At 41.4% G+C, this 18,161-nt stretch overlaps 1 protein-coding gene across 1 annotated transcript in view; it reads left to right on the top strand.

Annotated features, from left to right (window-relative positions):
* Positions 1-18,161, top strand: part of NRXN3 (neurexin 3) — a 1,463,404-nt gene that overhangs the window by 1,267,599 nt on the left and 177,644 nt on the right. The window lies entirely within an intron of this gene.

Genomic DNA, 18,161 nt, shown 5'->3' with positions numbered 1-18,161 from the left:
ATTTTCTGTGATGAAAGAAATAACAGTATGAAGCAAATCATTTCCTGCTTCTATTGAAGGTAAAGAGGGTGAAAACAGCCTTTTAAAAGTTATCAAAGTAAAAACTAGAAGAAGAAACAGCCATGTATGTTTAAAATCAAATCAACAATTAATGTAGAGTACCTAATGATCTTTTTTTAAAGATTTTATTCATTTATTTTAGATAGAGAGTGCAATAGAGGGAGGTGTGGGGAGGGGCAGAGAGAGAGGGACAAGCAGAGTCCATGCTGATTGCAGAGCCCAGCGTGGGGCTCAATCCCCGGACTCTGAGATCATGACCTGAGCAGAAACCAGGAGTCAGATGCTTAACCAACTGAGCCACCTAGGGGCTCCTCTAATGATCTTCTGATATGTGTATTGTACATTACAATTTACCAGACACTTTTACATATATTATCTCAGTTGGTTCTCAAAACTATCCTATGTAGTATATAAACTAAGTACTTTTATCATTTTTAAGATAAGGAAGCTAACACTCAAAGGGGCTAATTGACTTGTTCAGTGGTACATAGTGACTCATGAAACAGTCCAGGGTTAAACCCAGGTTTCCTGGATTCCAAACCCAAGTTCAGGGATCTGGTTCTTTTGACACAATAGCATCCAAGTTGGGCCATCCACATTGTGTCCACATTCAGAGTTGAATATAAATTCTACTTCCATTATAAAGCTTTCCCATATCACTCTAACCTAAAGCCAATACTTCCTCTTCTGTATTTTTGTTGCCCTTAAGCAGATCATAAAAGATCTGTTAAAGTTCTTGTGAAAATGCACAGATCATCCTATCAGGTGGTTCCCTGGAAGCCTTTATAACAGAGGTAGGTTCCCCTCTATTCTCTTCTTCCTTAAAGTGGGCCCTTGGAATTTCCATTCTTCTTGATAGTTACCCCCATCCATTCCATCCTTGAGACTGAGCATCAGCACAAGGAATATTTGAAAGGGAGAAATAGTTCTGTTCATTTGGGAACCAATGCTTAGCACAGCATCTTGTACAGATTAGGTACTTCATACATACTTGCTGAATGAATGGGCAGATTAATCAATGATTATAGATGGGGCAGAAGGTCCAAAAAGTTTCATAAGAAAACTGGAAATAAAGGCTGGAACCTGAGAGTGGCAGATCTGAGATACCAGGCTAACAGTTTGGAATTTGCCCAGCTGGTAACAGTAGAGTTACTGGAGCCAAGAAATGTTTTCTCTGGATTTTCTTCTTCGAGGGCAGATTCCACTTTAGAACTTAAACTCCTTTCTTTCTTTTTTTTTTTTTTTGTTGTTGTTGTTCTTTTCTTTTCCTTGTCTTTTCAACTCCACCGGGACCTCCTCCCACCAGTGCCACTTTGCTAGAGACTTTCAGTATGTGAGACAGGTGGAAAAGCCCAAGTGAATCCAGGAAGCCTGTTACAAGGACTGATTTCTGTGATGTCTCAGTTTGTTAACTAAATTGGAGGTTGTGAAGCTTGGCCAGAGACAGCTGACAGGCAACTCTGCCTGAACAAATAGCAGCTCCGAAATGATGCGTGCACTTTAGTTTCATTAGAGTCAGTGGGTATCATTATTGCCCAGGCCGTCATGGTAAATATGGTGATTATATGCAGCCCTTGGGATTTGGGGTTGACAGCATAGTTGGGCTAAGCTAAGGAGTCTTGGCTGGTGCGTTGACATAAATGAGAGCAAAGCAGATCTCTAGGCCCCTTAGGAAGGAGGCAGAAGTTCATGATTTGAAGAAAGTTCCATGGGCCTGCTGAAATTTTATCAATTAGGATTGTAATTTCTTTGCTTAGAAGTCATATTTAATGTTCCTCTCTCTAATCGTTTTTTTTTTTTTTTCTTTTTCTGACACCACAATTTCCAAAACTCTAAGATATTGGTTGTATGTTGCTAAGATTTTCAGCAATCAGCAGAAATAGTGGTCGTTATTAACTGGTTAGGGGAAGCTTCACTATGACCGTGAAGTAACATTTCAAGATTCTCGAACATATATCAACCTCATATGAACAAGTCTTCTTTAGATCCCCAAGGAATGGCTCTTTAGCTACTCTTATGAGTCAATCTGTATCAGTAAGGTTGCCTGGAAAGGCTTCATGTGGGTTTCTGGTGTATTAGAAAAGGGATGGATTCCCCATCTATGCTATACTATTAAGCAACTGCTTTTCACCAGAAAGAAAGTATTGGGGTAACACTACTTTTTTTTTTTTTAAGATTTATTTATTTTACTGGGGGAGGGGCAGAAGGAGAGGGAGAGAGAGTCTTAAGCAGACTCTATGCTGAGTGCAGAGCCCAACAGGGGTTTGATCTCAGGACCCTGAGATCATGATCTGAGCTGACATCAAGAGTCAGATGCTTAACTGACTGAGCCACCCAGGTGACCCTGAGGTAACACTTATTATGCATTCTCTCCAATCCCTTATTTATTTGGTGGGATTGGATAAAGAGTCTGCACATATCTGTGAGACCTTTCCTTTCCTTTTCCTGTTCTGAGGGTTCTTTTCTCTGTGCTAGGAGTACCCAGACCCAGGCCAGTTTCCTCTTTGTAGGTGGCAATGGGGAAGGGAACAGAACTTGAAAGATGAGTAAGAAACCTAATGTGTGGCCAGGTGTGAATGTTGTCCCAGACCCATTCCCCCATTCAGCTCCATAAGCAGTAAAGTTTGCTGATCCTTTGGCTTGTGTCTATTTCTCAATTGGCTTGGAATTCAGAATGGAGAGGGCTGTGATTTATTGCCCACTTAAACCTCAACGTGGTAGAGTAGCGATTCTGTTTTTTTAGCTATTTTATTGCAATGAATATTTTTGATTTATTTGGCAAGTGTGTTATATAACTAAAATAATTTTTTTCAATATCATGGTCTGTTCAAAATTAAATGGTAGTTCTAGAGCAGTGGCCTACATTAAATTTTTCTTGATGGTTATAGCCATGCAGATATATGAACTCACAGAACTAAAAGTGTGTTTGCATAAAATTTATATGTGCCTTTCTATACTGAATGGTCTCCTCTTCTACAACTTTCAATAATGCATTCTATTATCATTATCTTTGCTGTCTTTTATTAATCCTTTTGTTTATTGGCTGAGTGTATGTACTTTTCCTGTTGGTGTGTTCCTGAGTCAAGGTGAAGGTGGCTGCCACACTTCAGAGTTCAGAAGGAAGTCTATTTTGTTTAAATCAGACCTTCTTATGACACTGCCTAACACTGATAGATTTTGTTGTTGAGCTTCAGTCCATGAAAAGTGCATTAAAACATCAAGCTGAGGGTGCGTGGGTGGCTCAGTCGTTAAGCGTCTGCCTTCGGCTCAGGTCATGGTCCCGGGGTCCTGGGATCGAGTCCCACATCGGGCTCCCTGCTCGGCGGGAAGCCTGCTTCTCCCTCTCCCACTCCCCCTGCTTGTGTTCCTGCTCTCGCTGTGTCTCTCTCTGTCAAATAAATAAATAAAATCTTTGAAAAAAAAAAAAACAAAAAACACATCAAGCTGAACCATCTCTCTAAAGCAGCAGTTGGGTCATTACAATTTGGCAGGCACTTTAGGTGTGTGTGTGTGTGTGTGTCTGTGTGTCTCTGTGTCTCTGTGTGTGTGTGTGTGTGTGGTTTTATGATCAAGTCTGCTTAATTCATCCTGACCCTTCAAAGGGTCAGGGAAGTTCAGTTCTTTGAGCATCTTCTATTATGTGCTAGGTGCCTGCATATATTGTTTTGTCCTCATAACAAGCTTGTGTGGGAGGTAATCTTTTTCCAACATTAAAGGTGAGAAAATTGAGGGTTAGGAAGTCTATACAATTTGGTCAAGAAAATACAGTAAGTGGTGGAACTAAAATTTAAAGCCAGACCTATCTAACTCAAAAGCCTATGATTATTATAGTACATTAGGGGTTAAAAAACAGAAATGTCTGGAAAGGGCAGACTCATACGTGATTTAAAATGGAATGGAATATTTTTAAAAAGTGTTGTTTTTTTTGTTTTGTTTTGTTTTTTTAATTTTTCTTGAATCCCATGGCCCTCAATCTATTGTTTCTTGAGGTTCGGAGAACTTGCTAGTCATATGGTGACAAAAGTATGTCCCTTTCTTCTTTACCCTACTATATAAATTTAAAAAAAAGGGAAACCTTGATAATAAATATCTGACAGGCAATAGGGGATGGCGGAGGCTGTGGTGAATTAAAGATCTCGTACCCTTCTCCCCAACCCCATCAACGCTGGCCTTTAATTGTGTTTTAGAAATGTTACCCAGTGTTGCTAAATCTTACTATTTTCAAAAAAAAAAAAAATTTAGAAATCCAACTATTCATGAGAGACTGATTTTTAAAGGTTGAAAACTAAGTCACATTTTAAAAGATACTTTGAGTACCCCCTCCTTTTAAAAAATAAAATAATACACATCTGAGGGCCTGATCCCACCTGTATGTTCTGAATTTATAACTTCTTTATTACATAATGCAGTTAATAAGTATCTACGGGGGAAAAATAATCCACAGACGAAACCAAAAACCGCTTTCAGTACCCTTTCAGAATGTATGGCCCCTAGATTCATTGCTGTTTGTGTACTGTTCTGCTGTGGGCTAGATTCATGATTCCTGGTCCTCCTTCTGTGCTTCACCAGAGTGGAAATGAGACCTGTGTGTCCTGGACACTTGGGCTGCAGTGCCCCGCATGCTTGTTTCTGTGCATTCTCTGGATAGACCTCATTGTCTGGTGTGGCTCCTCAGCAGGCATCCTTTGGCAATTGAATCAGAAGCGCATCCTGCTCTCTGCTGAAGAAGGTGTCTTTGCTTCATGCTGGCTTTCTAAGGTGTTTGCCTCTCAATATTTGCCTGCAGAACGTTTCCTGAGGTCAGTACGAAGTGGAGTGGCCAGAAATACATCTATGTTTGAGGGTCTGGGGAGCTGGTTTTCTGTATTCTTTCAGATGAGGCTTGGTGGGTAAGGTTCCTTCACTCATCTAATTCCTTGTCTGTTTCCCCATTACTTCCGTCCCTCTTCTTTCATTAATTAATTCATTCATTCATATTTTTTAAAGTTGCTTCCATGCCCAGCATGGAGTCCAGCACAGCTGGGGTCAAGACCTGAGCTGAGACCAAGAGTCAGACGCTTAACCGACTGAGCCACCCAGGCGCCCCATCCTTCCCTCTTCTTTAAATTTTCCCCTTCTTCTGATCTTAATCACTGCCTTAAATGACTCAAAGTTATCACTGAGCATGGAGTGACTAGTTAGCAGCACTAAGATCACTGCTAACTGCTGAAACATGGGTGCTCTAGCATCACTTGGGTGATGTCTTCCCTGATGGCCTTGAGCCTCTGGGCCAGTGTCAGGTGTAAGCAGAGCACAGACCATTGCCCTTCCAAACCCCTAAAGCTCTTCTTTTGCTGGAAGAAAGAAACCTACAGTAGAAAACAGGGAAATGAAGAGCAGAGCATACTTGGGGGAGAAAAGGGATTTTATTTATATTTATTTTGAGTCTATAGTTTTCTAAACCCCTTAAGTGTGATTGTGCCATCATCAGAGAAACATTTGCCAGGAGGTATGGGGAGGGCCCTTTGGGCAAAAGAGAAAATATTCTCTAAGATGTAGTGTGTTTATGAAGCTTAAAAATGCTTTCTCTTTGTTTGTATAATGTTGAGCCCTGAGAGTCTACCTTAACATTCAGAGGTTTTTGTCTTGGCAACATTACTGAAGTTTTAGAAAGCAGACCAGCTGGTTGGTATTCTAAAATGTTTATATGCCAAGTATTTTCTATTTTTCCCTTTCACAGACTGAATCTCATTTCCATCTCAACAGCTTCAACCTTCTAAACTTCCCCCATCCCTCCTTACCTCCTCATCGGCATCTACCTAATATGTCTTCTCTAGCCCCACTTCTTTCCCACCCTTGGCCTGACCCCTCCCAAATAAGGCAGCATTTTCTGTCTTGAAGGGCACAGAATGAATCCTATGCCTCTGGTCACTTGGGAAATTTGTCAAGGACTGACTGTGGATGTTTATTTAGAAATTTATGGGAGTGTCCTTTATTTCTTGTCTTAATTTAGGGAACCATGTACTTGTTTCTGTTTGTCTTTTGTCCTCATCTATTTTCTAATGCTGTATTTTTTTTCATTGCCCCCCATTTTTCACATCATTGTCACAAACATCTCTTTTTCACCTTCATCATCACCCAACAAGCTCAGGGATGCCATTTCTGTCTTTCACATGATGAAACCAGGCCCAGTATGAATTGTTCCAGGACCCGCATTAAACAATTAGATCCATGTCTTCTGATTCCAAAGCTTTTGCCCTTTTCACAACTCTGAAGTGGAGTTTACACACTTGAGGGCTGAAGAGTTCCAAATATATTTTTGTAGCTTCTGATAGGCCTGCCAAAGTGCCCTGTGCAGAGTACATGATTGGCAGATATTTGACTGCAAAATTTCTCTGACTTGACTTTGATTTCTGCAACATTGATTTGGAGAAATGAAGTTTACAAAATATAACAATGTGTAAAGATCCTCAATTTAACAAGTCTAGTGCAAATTGAAAACAGATGGTGGTTGTAGTAGAGCCCCCTCAGAGGTGGCCCTAAAGGACCATGATGAGGGGATAGGCTCCCAATGAGCAGAGCTTGACTCTTGCACTGACCAACAATCAGTGCACTTAGGAGTGTAGGAGGAGGCAAGAAAATGAAAGCTTCTCTAGAAGTCTGGCATCTTAGATATTTCAAGGGTTAAAATGATATTTAATGGGAACCAAATGGTTGAAGGATCCAGTAATGGGATGATAGTGTTCACCTCTAGGACTTTAGTTTGAATCTATCCAAATAAAGAAGCAGGGAGGATTGAAGACCTTAGAATGGATCACTGAGCCTCTCACCTCCAGGCTGACAGAGTAGGTTGTCCTTGGGCCACATAGGCATATTGGCAATTATCCTGAAGACTGTTCAGTAGTCCACATGAAGTAAATTAATGGCCATGGTCTCCTGAGACACAGTCATCGTCCACATTTTCAAAAGCACTCTCCCAAAGCAAAATCACAGCAAAAATTTAAAAGCAATAAATAAACCATGGATGGAGATATTGTACACCACACCAAAGTGTTGCTTGCTGAAAAAGACAAAGATGCCTTCACCGTCATGTCGGGTGCTCAGCTAAACATTTATCGAGTCCACTATATGGAAGAAGACACAGAAAATACAAATGCATTTCTGCCTTGACAGTGCTTATGATCTAATTGGGGGAAAGACTCATTTTATTAAAAAAAAAGAATCAGTGCAAACAATTTATCTTAATGTTGAATAGATACTGGAAAAGTTGTGGGATAATTGGAAGATAGACCTAGTTAATGCAAGATGGCTCTGGGAGGGCATTCATCTCTATACATCTATGCACCTGTTTAGGAAAGCTGGACTCGTTGGCAGAGGGAAGTCCCTTCTCTATATAGGAAAGGGTACCTCATTCAACTTTGGGCTAAGCCAGGCCTAGGAGAGCTGTCCTGTCTTTGGATCATTTATTGGATTAATGATCCCTAATGACCAACCAGTTCCATTGCCTGGAGCTCATGTTGACTCTAGAAGCTTCCTCATGTTTAATTTACTCTGAAATCCACAGTTTGCTCAGAGTCAGGTCTATGATAGATTCACATTCCTGCGAGGCCTTCTATAGAAGGGAAAGCCCAAGGGCTCCACTGATTGTCCAGGGACTGTCTAAGGGCTGGATTCCCGTGTGACTACAGATGCCTTTTGATGGACACAGAGGGGCCTGAATTCTCTTGAGCCTTCATTACTTCATAAGAACAGAGAGGGTCAGAGAAGCCAGCTTTTGGATATGTTAAGCTTTAAGGTCTTATTCAAACACATGCACACACTTACATGGGCATATATACATACGCAACTCTATTTCTATAGCCATTTGGATGAAATCATGTAGCATCTTTATGTCACTGAATAAAATTATTGTGCATCCGTAAAGAAGAGAGAGAAGAAAGAATGTTTATGCCCTTTAAATTCCACAATATAAGCACTGCTTCATATTGTATATGGATTTATTATAAACTCAGTGGGTAATTTGTATATTTAAAGCTGTGGCTGGCTCCCAGATGGCCCCCAGTGCCTGCCATACCATCGGGGTGTGATGACTCCCGAGTGTCTTAGGGACATTTTCCCCACTTGGCTAAAGCTTACTCACTTTGCAGTTTGGTAGGAATACTAAATTCAAGTAAATTAAAGAGATGTGTTCCCTAATTATTCTATCAAAAGAGCTTGCAGCTTTGAAATAACTCTCAGTGTCGGTATGTTGGACACTTTTCCAAAGGTGTGAGTCAGCTCCCTGTGGCATGCTTTCAAGTCTCCTGTTTGGGTCACCTTTACTAATCTCACCCAGGGCCCAGGGAAAGTGTCTTCTTTTTATACTTCTCCTCTGTTGTCCCAATTACTTCCCCTGCGGTGGCTTTGACGCTGGCCTGGAAGTCAGCAGGCCCGCTTTCTCCTGATGGGTTGTAGCTGTTTAAACCTCACTTTTTTCTTCCCTCTGTGGCTTTCATTAAGGTGGTTGGGGGTAGGTCAGAATCCACGTTTTGAATTAGAAATGCTGATATGATCCCAGAGGGGATGTTACGGTGGTGATAGTTGACAGAGAGGAGGACCATCAAATATCACCTGGATGAAATACCTCCCTGCAACACTATCTCTAGGACACACACACACACTGGCGTCCCTGTGTGCAGACAGGCGCTGCTGATATATGAGAGTCTGCTGGCCATTTTGTTTACGATAACTAGGAAAGGAGAAATGAACCCCTCTTTCAGGGTATCCATCCCAAGATGATGACACAGGAGATTCTCCTTGCAGGTAAACCAAAGAGTTCAGTTAATCACCACTTATCACTCAGGGGACTCAAGTCTCTTGCGGATGCATACTCGTTGGGTAGCAGTGCTGTTCTCCTCTCTCATTCCATCTCGTGCCGTCAACTGAAGGCCTGGCATCAGAGTGATGTGTGCTGGCTTTTAGAGTCCCAAGACTTTAACATGTACATGATTCACTCCAGAGAACTAGATAGATTTTCAGAAAGAAATGTCATATCATTATAATTTTAATAACTTTACAACTTCGCTTCATCTCCCCCATTACCAGACTATTCCGAGCCACCATCATCTTTTGCCAGGAGCCTCTAATGTATTTCTCTGTATCCTCAGCTGCCTACCTTCAAACAGTGCTCTGTTGAATTGATTTTAGTATCTAAACCACCCTTAATGGATCTGAGATAGATTAGTTTGTACCTAAATTGGGTGAATTTTTATATATGTTGTCTTATTAGAAATGTGCTCTATATTCCAGGTAATCATTGAATGAGCAGGTACAGACAGGCTCCCCGTCTGAGCCTCACACTGATATTCGAGTTATTTGACCAAGTAAACATAAATTATAGGTCAAAAACTGGAGGAAAGAAAAAACAAAACAATAAACAACTAACATGGCTAGCTTTAAGTTGTGCAAGCTTCAGTAAGAAGGGTCAGCAAACTTTTTCTGTAAAGGGCAGGGAGTAAATATTTTAGGCTTGCGGGCCACGAGGTCTCTGTTGCAACTACTCAGCTCTGCTGTTAGCAGCCACCGACAATATGTAAGTGAATGAGCACAGCTGCCTACCAATAAAACTTTATTTACATGAGTAGGCAATAGCTGGATTTGGCCCATTGTTTATTGATCTCTATGTCAGGCCAATCTGCCTCCTGCAACTTTTGCGTGCCCATTCTCCAAAGGCATCATTAAAACATGCAGTAATCTGCTTGTATTTTCTGGTAATCCCAAATACTAAATCTCTCAATTCTGAAATGTGCATACTAATTTTTTTTTTTTTCCCAGCTAGAAAATGGTGTAAAGTTTAGACTTGGAATTCATCAAGGCAAGTGACTGAGAATGCCTCACTTATTAAACCAGAAATTTTGGTTGATGTTTATTATTCACATAGGTCCATTCACCTTGTAGTGATGTTAACTCAGTCTGTCACTTAAAAGACAGGTAAATAATAAAACATCTTGGAAAATCACTAAAGGTTTCTTTACAACCACAGAATAGTTATAGAAATGTTCCTGGCTGTTTACTGGTCTCTCTTCTGTAGGGGAGCTGCTGATCATCCATCTTTGTGGAAACTGACTAATTACCTCATCTACAGTAAAAAGTCAAGGGACTCTCAGCTAATGTCATTGTGCTGGGAGCTGTACTGGGACACTGGGACACTTTCTTAGGGGCTAGTAGCAATGAGTTGAGAGAAGGACACGTATTCCAGACCTGCCACTTTCTGGCCATGTAAGCTTGCATTTCCAAGTATACATCTATAAAATGGGCACTGGAGTACAACATAGAGCATGGGGAGAGTCCAATTATTCATAGATGCTCAGAGCTCATCCTGTGCTCTGAGGGCTAGATCACAGATTTGGACCAAATATGTAAAAATTTTCATGTGTGACCACACAAACATGCACTTACATACACGTGCATAGTGTGTGCGTGTGTAACATTGTACATGTGTGTATATTCCTTCATACCTCGAAGAAGAATAAAATAGACCATGTATATAAATGTTTATAGAACAACCTCTTTCAACCCACGCATGCTTTATAGATGTTTGTTGTGTGACTAAAGTTTCGTACTCCCTAGTGCAGAGTTTCTCAGTAGTGACACTGTTATTATAGGCCAGATATTTCCTGTTTGTGTATTGTTGGATATTTAGCAGCATTCCTGGCCTGTACCCACTACATGCCAGTAGCATGCCCCACCCCCCAGATGGGATCACCAAAAATGTCTCCAGACCTTTTGCCAAATGTCCCTGGGCACAAAATCATTCCCATTGAAACCACTGCCCGAGTGAAACCAAGACATAAGGAAGTGGTTCCCAGACTTTGGCAAGCATCTGAATTACTTGGAGAGCTTGTGAAAATGCACATTGCTGGGCCCGACTCCAGGGTTTCTGATTCAGAGGGTCCGGTGTTAGGTCCCAGAACTGACGTTTCTAACAAGTTCCCAGGTGAGGCTGACGCAGATACTGCTGGTCTCAGGACCACACTTTGTTAAGTATAGAGATAAGATGTAAGATGATCTAGAATAATATTCTAAATGATTTGAAATGTGTGTGTGTGTGTGTGTGTGTGTGTTTTAAGTTTTTGAGGATGATAGTGTCGTTACTGTGATCACAGTGCCTGAGATCTCTTTCTTAAAGCCCGTGGGTAGTTCCGCACAGCTGCGGTCGAGATTTAGGGGGAAAGCAAGGTATTTATGGGAGATGTTCTGTCTGAACCGGGTTTTAGTCTTCACTGCCTTGCCAACTGTCACCTGAATCCTGCCAGGAGGCTGCTCTGGGTCTTGGTGCAACACTAGGGCTTCTATGGAAATGAACTTTAATTTTTGCTTTGCGGGCAGACTTAACTGCCAAACTACCCCAACTGGTATGACACTGGGGTCTGTGGATTAGAAGTGAATGTTCAGAGTGCATTTGAGGGACATGGTGACTCCGGATGCCATTTGTGACCACTGACTATTAGACCACTGGTTCTGCCTTGCATCTTATTTACTCGCACTGGCTGTCTTGTCCTTCCTTGACTCCCCCATTCAGGTCAGAGATCCCGTTGTCCTGAGCTGTCATCCATGCTTGCTCTTATTTTATTTTTTTTCTTTGCTTGGAGTTAGAGATGGAGCTGTCTTGAGCTATTTATCAGTCTTATCTCTCTTGGCCCTCTGTTAGTAATTCAGTCCATGGATCTAATCCGCTTTAATTGATTGATCTCCCGCAACCAGACTTCAGCACAACAACAGGAGGGGCGCAGCTGGAGGTGGAGAGGTGGATGCAGTGTTGCTGGGTGGGTGCAAAGGTCACTGAGACCTGTGCAGATTTAGGAAAATAGAATTTCCAAGCCATTTAACATGAATTTTCTAGGGACAATCTGTACAGATTCTAGAGTTGATGATCTTGAATGGGAGACAGTCATTTTAAATAGAGTGGTATCCTATAGGATGTGTGCAAAAGCCTCTGACTCATTCATCATCTGTCACACTATTTCTCTGTCACCCAGCTGTCCCCACCATCCTCACCCCCACCATTGACATCATTTTTACATCGTCCTTTGAAGAGCACTTCAGAATTTGCCAAGATTTTATTCATTTCTCTTAAATTCCATTTAACACAGGTGTTACTATTATTGTCTTGTTCTCTTTTTTTTTTTTTTTTGTATAGATAGTTGAATGACCTGCTCAAGATTACCTGGACAATAAGATGTGGAGCTTGACTGGGCTCAGGTCTTCTGATTCTCAATCACAAAGTCTTCTGGAACCTAGAGCAGACATTTTCCTTCTGCCTTGCCCTTCTTGTCACAGTCCTCCCCCCACCCCACCCCAAGGGAAGGGGCCTGGGATGATAGTGAAAGCCCAAACCATCTCCAACCTTCATAGCTGAAGTCTTGTCAGTTTGGATAATTCCTGATGGGCTTGGACTTCTTGAGAGAGAGACCTGTTCTCTTATATATCTTGACTCTTTCAGTAGTGCACAACTCTGCACACAGAAAATACATATCCCTGCTTATTAGCTAACAATTATCTTGAGTCTAGAACAAGGAGACCATAACATTGAAAGAATGGCCTGATGATCTTCACTGAAAGACAGTGACTGGCCACGAAAAGTGTCCATACTGTGTTCTACTAAACACAAGAGTGTTTTACCCTAGAGAACTTCAATAAAATTCTCCCTCAGCCAAAATTATCTGATGAATCAAAATCATACCTCATCTTTTTTTATTGATTGCATACATAAAGCACAGTGAGATTATACGTTTTGATTAAGATTTATTGCAGGGCACCTGGGTGGCTCAGTTGGTTGGGCGACTGCCTTCGGCTCGGGTCATGATCCTGGAGTCCTGGGATCGAGTCCCGCATCGGGCTCCCTGCTCAGCGGGGAGTCTGCTTCTCCCTCTGACCCTCCTCCCTCTCATGCTCTCTGTCTCTCATTCTCTCTGTCTCAAATAAATAAATAAAATCTTTAAAAAAAAAAAAAAGATTTATTGCAAAAAAATGTGGATATGGGTGAACAGTTCTCTTCATTATCATATACTATTCAAATCCTTTTTAACCTCCCATGGTATAAAAACTTACCAACACAATTTTTTTTCTACCAGAACCATGCATTCTAATTCCCTATTCATTCATTCTCTTATCCTCTAATTTAATAAACGTTAACTGAGCACCTGTTGGTATCCCTACATTTGAGATACCCATAGTTAGATTAGGTAGACAGGTTAGGCAAGTTAGGCAAACATAAAGTATATAATATGTGATGTATACAGTGACTTATATAAATAACTCAATTGCAACATGTAATAAATGTGACTGAAACATAACATGGTGGAAAATCCATGGGTTTTAAAGCCAGACAGACCTGAATTCTAATCTTAAATGCATCTTCTATTAGTTGTGTGAATTGCCCCTTCTGTGAATCTCCATCTTTTTTAGTCTATAAAATCTGGAGGGTAAATTTTAACAATTCCAAAATTGTTCTATTAAAACGTACCTGCCAAGCACCTACTCTGCTCTTCAAGGTAGTCTGGATTACACTGCGTAACAAGCAGCTTCAATATTGGTGGCATAAAACAAGCAAGCTTTGTTTCTCATTTGCCATGTCCATTGCGAGTTGGCTTGTTGCCAGCCTCACTCAATGACCCAGGCTGACAAAGAAGCCACTGCCAGGAATTTGCTGGATACAGTGGTTGAGAGCCAGTGGGAGAACTCTGGTTGGTCTCACACCAGCAGTTTAATGCATGGCTCAGGAGTGACACCTAATTTATTGGTCAGCACTGGTCTCTTGGCCCTACACATCACAAGGGGACCTAAGAAATCCTCTCTTACTATGAGCCAACAATGGGGGGAAACTAGAAAAATGTAGTAAACGCTGCCACTGATTGTTTTATTTGTTGTGACCCAGACTTTGGAACAGGCATGCCAGACCTAGCAGTGTCTGGCCCCAAGTAGGATCACATACCTGTTGTTCATCCTGTATTATTGCCTAGCACTGAACTCCCAGATTCTGTGGGAATCCTAGAAGTCAAGATATTGAGAACTGCTTCCTTTGCACGTCTCCCAGGCATAACTTTGAGAGTCCCAGTTCTGTTTCTGTCAGCTGCAATTGTCTAAAATAGTGGATGGTACATTTTGCCTTCCCCGGGGGCATGGTGCAATGAATGAAGAGATTGCCTGCAGGGAGGTCTTTATGCCTGAGGATTTTTCTTGCCCTTGTGCATCTCTGCTTCTGAAATCTAACACTGGTGTTAGTAGTATCTCATGGGTCACCTCCACAGCAATAACTGTCATGGGGCTGATGGAAGATCAGAAAGCTGGAGCTGGACTAATTTGAGGAACCAGGTGGGCTCGTAAACAGTCATTATTGATGAAGAATGGATTTACTGGCTATTTACAAACAGCTGTTTTCTTGTGCCATTCAGTCTTGTTGTTTTTTTTTAACAGACTTTTTTTTTTTTATTGCACTTGAGGACTCTTTGGTAATGTCTTCTGATTTACCACTTGTCTGTGTTTTTAATATCAAGGAAGAACATGGATTGAAGTGATTGCCTTTGGTAGCAACTTTAGTGGTGATGGGTGTGGAGTTATTAAAATTTATGGTCATGCTGTTTTTGCAGCTATACTTGCTTGCCTTGGAAAGGCTTCTAAAAGATACCGAGGAATGTGAAGAGAGAGCAACTACCAAATTGTGACAGGAACTCAACCGTGCATTTGTTGTTTTTTTAATGTTCTGTTTGCTAAAATTTACATTTATTTTTACAATATTTCTTGATGACACTATCGCCAAACCAGCCAGCCCTTAGTTCACACCACCACTTTCAACTATACTAATGAGGGGAAAGAAAGCGAAAAGATGACTGACATTTATTTTAGTCCCAAAGTAAGCAGAGCCATGTCACACGTATGTATTCTCCTAAAATCCTCGCAACAAGCTTCAAAGGTAGCAATTCGCTTTTCCCTTCCTCCACAGATCCTTTTATCTGTAGGGAAATCGGAAGTTAAATAACCTGCCCAAGGTCATTGGGTTTTCAGAGCCAGAGAGAGGTATCATTTGAACCATGCCATGCTAAAACCGTGTTTATCCTATTGAACCAGTTAACTTCTCCAGTGCTCACAGAGTGTGACATATGGCCAAATGTTTGGATTGTTCCTTCTCCTGATCTCCATTTATCCCTTTTACTTGAATAATATTTTATTTATTTATATTATAAAGTGCTATGATACGAATCATTATAATCGCATCATTTTAGCCTTATAACGGCCCTAGGAAGTCTGGGGAGCTGGTATCCTGTCCCCATCATGTATTACTAAGAAAGGGTTCAGAAAAGTTAAGTGACTTTCCCAAAGGTCAGTCAGGGCTGTTTCCAAAGCCAGTGCTTTTTATCCCTCAAATCGTCTCCTCTCTGGACACCTGAGCCAGCCGAGTTTATTTTCATGGCAGCTGAGCGTCAGGGATTCAAGCCTAGGCAAGTCTATGGGTACTTGCCTTAAGACTTATAATGAACTGAGACAAAGCAGTTAGCCACAGATTATAATGCCACTGTGGTCCCATGACAAATGACAAGGAGGTTGCAGTAATGAAATCTTATTACCGCAAGTAAAGAGACCACATCTGAGGTCTAGCACAGCCACATGTCCCGCTGTGGGGAAACACAAACACAATGCTTCATCTGGGTAGGGGTCTCCACTGACATTGGCCGTAGCCCTAGCAGGATTAAAAAGATGTCTCCAAAGCAGTGATTGCAGTACCAAATGTGTGGCGCCTCCGATAAGGACCAAATATTTATTCTGGCAGAGATTAAATCTTTTCTTCTCCTGGATCTATTATGGATCTTGCAGAAAATCTGCCCAAGAATATATCTCACTGATCAGCCAACTCACTGAGCCAGAACCACCCGATGCTACTGCTGGTTTAAAGGTCCCCTCTCTCTACCTAAAACTGTTCTCCATCCATGATTAATTAGTGACTCAGAGGCGAATTGAATCGCCAGCAGCCCTTTCTGTGCATCCAGGATTTATATAGTGGTTTCTCATTGAAGAACAGTGGTGCAATAAACAGCCCACATCTGTGGGGTGAGCAGAGGAGTAATGGTGTCTGCGGTCATGGTTTCTTAACTCTTCCAGTTCCCTCATTCTGCTAAACAGGTTATGATGCAGGTTACTATAGCTTTGCTTATCTAGGCCTGAGGATGAGTAGGTGCTCACACACACACACACACACACCCTTAGACATGAATGCCAACGCTTTAAGTAGGGGGAAGCAGGAAAATCATAATACCATTTCTGAATTCCCAGAGAATTAAGGAGAAAGAATAAAATGGATCATCACATTATTAATTATGGGCATGAAAGATGCAAAAGAACCGATCATCAGTTTCATTTCTCCATTTTAATGCTAAGTGCTTTGTTTAGGGCTGGAGATGTAGGGGTGGGGAAAGCAAAAAAACCCTGAGAACATAGTGTCACAATAAACTGGGATTTACGAAATCATAAGTACATTTAGTCCCCATTTGGGGAGGCACCTGCATTCCTTTTCGTAGAGAACAGAACATGGGAATTGCAGACATCATTTTACATTGCATGCTATGCTTTCCGGGCACAAAGGAGACAGCGATGTCCACCCCATATCAGAGCATTCCTGCATGCCAAAAGCAGCCTTTCTTAGCTTAGACGCCTACTTTCTAAAATCAAGACTCCTGGGTACTTGTCCATTCTTTTATCGGGAATAAGATGTGTTCGCATACTAAAGGAAAATTAGCAAGATGAAGAAAGCCTGTCTTTTGAAAAAAGAAGTGAAGTGTACCAAATTATCTGGAAACCAGTGCCTAAAATCTCATCAGAAGTCTTAATTTACTGACTTTAAGCACAATTGGTGCTTCATAAATATCATATTTATGTATTGAATGAATTTTTATTTATAAATGAATGAACCCAATTACTAAATCTGAGTTTTTATGAAATCTTTCCTACACTTAGTTTATATGGCTTCTGGGCTTCTTTCTTCATATCTTTCTTTTTCTTATTCTTCTCCCCCTCTTCCTCCTCCTCTTCCCTGTCCTCCTCCTCCTCCTTCTTTTTATTCTCCTTCTACTTCTTGAATAAGAACAGAGAGGATAACAGAGACTATGTGGACAAATAGAACATCAGAGTTACCACTAAATTTTATTGTCCTTGAATATCCAACCTATTGCTTAGCCAAGAAGTCAGACAACTAGAAAAATGGAGAAAGTTGTCTCCTTCTCTCCTCACCCATCCCTCCTGACATCCTGCATGCTGTGATACCTTCCTAGGAGGTTGGCAGAAACTGATTATATCTGACCAGTAAGGTTACTTTTGTTTTGTGTCTCATTGTGAATACTAATTCTAACTCTTAGTCATAACCAATGACTGGAGGAGAAGAGTAAGAGTTTTAATAGCATTATTTAGGTTTCAGTGCTTCTGGGCACTTTCAGGACGTAGATGATGTCATCGCCTCTACCTTCACCATAATCATCACCTTCATTGCCGTGGTATTTCTCTTCTGGCATTCATTGTATTTTCCCTCCCAGAAGTCTCTTTCTGGGCCATTGGGTTCTCGTGTGCTACGTGGCATAAAGCTATAGCACTGAATGTTCCAGCCCTCTTTGGATGAGCCTTAGGAATAGGGCTATACGTGTGGGAAGAGTGGCAGCCATCTGACTCTGAAAACCCCAGCTCAGTTTCACTGACCTCTACTGAGGATACATTTTCTATGGGTTTGAGACCTGCACAGCGTGTCCTTGGGTGTTGATCCATGATGCTAGCCCCTCTGCCATTGCCTCCTCATCATTCATTGTACCCCTTCCCTTGGCCTTGATCACCCCCCAAAATGTGCAAGTATGCTTATATTTCCTCTATAATCCTAAATCTAAACTGTGAGGCGATCTAGGGTCCAGGGTCTAATTACCTCTCCTAGAAAATAGGCCTCATTGCTCTCACAGAAATGCACTTTGCAGTGTCACTACACGGCTCTTAGGTACTTCTGTGGTTTCCAGCTTAGCTATCTGTGGAGAGCAAGCAAATGATGTAAGCTGTGCAGGGCAGCCCATGAGAGCAATCTGGGTGGCTTTATGCCATTGGTTTCTATGTTCAGG

The sequence above is a fragment of the Mirounga leonina genome, unplaced genomic scaffold (genome assembly GCF_011800145.1).
Source record: "Mirounga leonina isolate KUSES-001 unplaced genomic scaffold, KU_Mleo_1.0 Mir_82, whole genome shotgun sequence".
NCBI lineage: Eukaryota > Metazoa > Chordata > Mammalia > Carnivora > Phocidae > Mirounga > Mirounga leonina.
This window is presented reverse-complemented; position numbering and strand designations above follow the sequence as displayed.